Source organism: Asparagus officinalis, chromosome 5 (genome assembly GCF_001876935.1).
Source record: "Asparagus officinalis chromosome 5, Aspof.V1, whole genome shotgun sequence".
Lineage (NCBI taxonomy): Eukaryota > Viridiplantae > Streptophyta > Magnoliopsida > Asparagales > Asparagaceae > Asparagus > Asparagus officinalis.
Window position 1 is genome coordinate 30784427 of NC_033798.1, and position 4266 is coordinate 30788692.

The window sequence follows — 4266 nt, forward strand, 5'->3', positions numbered from 1 at the left end:
CCAGGCCGGTCATTTCGTGACCGTTGGTCGGTCGGACCAGGCCGGACAACGGTCAAATTCGTGACCGTTTTGGCCGGGCAGCCCGGTCCGAACGGTTATAACAGCTAGTTTGTGTTATTTGACCAAAAAACGATCAAAATATGATGGTATTTTGGTCATTTGTCTAGGGGTCTGCCTCTATAAATAGAAAGAGTTTTATTTCTTTTCTCATCCAAAACTCATCTACTTCTCTCTAATACTCTCTTCTGCTCTCTAATTCTTCAATCAAATGGTTTCCTCCTTTGATTATGAAGGGTAAATTCCAGCTCCCGATGTTGAAATCACTAAATTCCAACTCCCGATGTTGAAATGACTCCTAATACTCCTACTACAGGAGCTACAACTACTCCTACTCCTACCGATGTCGATCACGACTCCGGTGGCGACGATTCTGCACCAAGAGCTCCTAAAAGGCCGAGATCTGATTTGTGGAACTTTTTCGCGAAGATAGAAGTCACCAACGATCAACACGGTAGGCTTCTCACCTAAAAGGCTAAGTGTCCGTTATACGACCATATTTTCCAAGCTCATCATAAGGGTGGCACCAACCACTTCAATCGTTATTTAGAGAAACACAATAAAGGTTAGGCAACGCCTCAATGTGATATCCGACAATCTTTACTCTCTCAATCCTCATCTTCCGATAGTCTCGGTAGTTGGAACTATGACGCACTTTGAGTCAGGAAATGCATCACCATGTTTATTTTTCTTAAAAACATTCCTTTTAAATTAGTAGAAGATGATGAATTTAAATATATATATTTACAGATGGTTTTTATCCCGCATTTAAAAAAATTTCTCGTCAATCTTATCAAAGTGATATTTTAAAATATTATCACGAGGAACAAGCAAAATTAATTTCTTATTTTCAAAGTTTAAACTGTAAATTTTCTTTAACATCTGATATTTGGACATCTAGAGCACAAACTGGTTATTTATGTATCACAGCACATTAGATTGATAATAATTGGCAAATATTTAAAAGAGTTATTTTTTTATTGCATTTGAAGATTCACATAGTAGTATTAATATTGCAAATTTAAAAATAAAAGAACTTATAAAATTAGAAATTTTAGAAAAATTATTTTTCTCTTTCACTAGATAATACAAGTAATAATAATGTAGTTGTTAATTATATCAAATCATCTTTGCTATTGTCATGTCATGGTGATATTTTTCATATTAGATGTACGTGTCATGTTTTAAATTTAACTGTTCAAAGCGCATTTAATGAAATTAAATCCATGATAGAAAAGGTTAGGACATTAGCTTATGCTCATAATGCTTCTGAACAAAGACTTAAAAGATGAAAATAATTGTGTAAAAGAAAAAAATTTTAAACTCAGACTAGTTCCAAAAGATGTTGACTATAGGTGGAATTCTACCTATGCAATGTTAAATGTAGCAATAGAGTATAAAGAAATTATAAATGATTTTATTGCTTTCTATACTTCTAGTTCTAGCTCTGATAGTATGTATGAAATAACTGAGGATGAATGAATAGTTATATATAGTGTAAAAGAGATGTTACACGTTTTTTATGATGCTACTATGTTATTATCTACTCGTTATTATCCAACTATTATTCAAGCTGTTTTACAAGTTTTAAATATTCAAAATAATTAATAATTATAGTATGGATAATTATTTTAGAAATATGATTTTTCAAATGAAAAGTAAATTTAATAAGTATTTTAGGCATATTCCTATTATTTTTGGTTTGGGGTTCTATTTGATCCATGTTTGAAGGATACTGGTCTTTGAAGTTTGTTAAATTCTTTGTATGGTGACATGATAATAGATACTGATGATGGTCAAACTATTGCTGCTTATACTTATATAATACTATTAGGATTTATTTTCAAAGATTATATGATGAGTATGCAATTAGATATGGTGTAAATACACATTATTCTACAGTTTCTGTTTCGATGAGTTCAAGTCGGGACAAAGGTGTGAGTTTTGATAGGGAATATGAGTTTTGATAGGGAATTAATGGTAGTTGAGCTAACTGGTGGATCTGGACTTGGATTATCAACGGAAGCTTCTGAAATTGGTCAATATTTAACTGCATCTTTAGTTAAATGTCAAAATAATAGTTTCGATATTTTGCAATGGTAGAAAGTATTTGGAACAGTTTCATATCCTATACTTTCCATTATGGTTCGTGACTTACTAACAGTGCAGGTTTTCACGGTAGCTTCGGAATCCGCCTTTAGCACAGCAGGACGTTTGATCGACAACCACAGGACATCGTTAGATCCGTATACCGTACAGGCGATAATGTGCCTACAAGATTGGTGGCGGTACGAGAAGAGAACGTAAGGCATCAAACGGATGACTAGTATTGAAGATAAATTTGAAGAGCTAAGACTAGCAGATAGAGATAAAGATTATAGATTATTCATCAGCTTGTAATTTTTATTTCTTACCTAAAAATTTGTGATAAATTATTTTGGAAAAAATTACAAATGAAAGTAATATAGATGAGTAGGTGCCAACCTAGTTAGGATGTATTCATCTATTATGATGCGACAAATTCTTAAATAAATTTATAATTGTAGATGATTAACTGATTATTAATAAAGAAATTATTTTTATCATTTTAATTTCTATGATTTTTTGTATTTATAAATTATATAACTACAAGTGATTAATAATATGATTGTTTTTATTAAAAATTTGTTTAAATTTTTTGCTATGTATTCTTAAAAATAAATAAATAAATAAAATTAAAAAATAAAAATAAAAATAAAATTAAAAAACTTATTATAATATATATATAGAAAAACTTATCGTCAATCTTAAGTGGCGGACGTCCACTAAGTTTCTTAGTCATTGATGCATCACTGATGAGCCCTACGATGTGGATGATCCGCTCCGTGACTTGATTCTACATGATTCTCAAAACCACAAACACACCAAATTTGGGGGTGGAACCCCGTCGTGGCTTCTGACCCTTCATCCACATCGTATCAATTTTAACGGTTTCGATTGATTAGAACTTTTTATCATGGCTCGACGGCAAGGCCGTCAAATCACGACGGGGTTCATCCCAAATTTTTGGTGACGCATATACTACCGAACTGGGGGTCTGTTGTTGGGTTTTAGAATTATTTAGATCAAGTTTAACTGGAAAAACGGATCTCCACAATGTTAGTCAATCAAGCTTGTCATCACATGACTAAGAAAGATTAGTTGGACGTCCACTTAAGTTATGCATATTACAGTTGTATAACTATATATATATATATATATGATATATATTATATTATATATATATATATATATAGTATATACTATATATATATATATATATATATATATATATGTCGCTATCTGATTTTCAGAGAGTTAATGGTTATAATTTTTCGTTGTTTGGGACATTTTCTCGTATCCTTATTATGTATTGTGGATGTTAAGTAAACTACAGATGACGATAAGTATTTAGGGTATTTTGAATCATTTGGTCGAACCTATTAATTGCACTCTCCATGGAAAAAGAATCACAGGGTGCCTGTGTGATCTACGTCAGGCCGGTCCTGAAACAGACCAGCGTGCAACATCGGGCGCGGCTGCAATGTGCTGTCGCGCTCCCAAACCGGGACCCGCGCGGCGTTTTTTTTATCTGATTTTATTTTTTTATTTTTTAAATTGTTATTATTTAATTTATTTTAAACGCAATGAGCATAAGGCAAAAATTTAATACAAATTTTTTCAATAAAAAACCAATCACTATTATTTATTATCACTGGTTATGCATAGTTCATAGTATTAATTTATTAAACTACAAAAAAATCATAGAAGATTAAATATTGTGTAAAATAATTCATTTATTAAATAATCACCGTTAATCATCTACAAATCATAAATATTTTCAGAGGAATTACATTCCTGATCGCGATCATAACTTAGTCACCCATGTGGTACCATGAATAGCGATGTTCAATGTCCCAAACCTAGACCCAAGCAAATTTTCCTGTGGCTAATAGGTTGGCTCACGTCTAACTCCAATCTATATATACTTTCCTAGTTTGTAATTTTTCCAAAATAATTTGTCTCTAGGCAATTGGGTATCACAGAAAGAAGGAGCCCTTTTTTTCTTTTAAATAATTTAACAACTCCCCCCCCCCCCCCCCAAACCAATAAAAAAATCTCTAGTCTTCCTAGATAATTCATGTTAACTTTCAACGCATATAAACTTAATTGAAAAAAATAAATTAAACC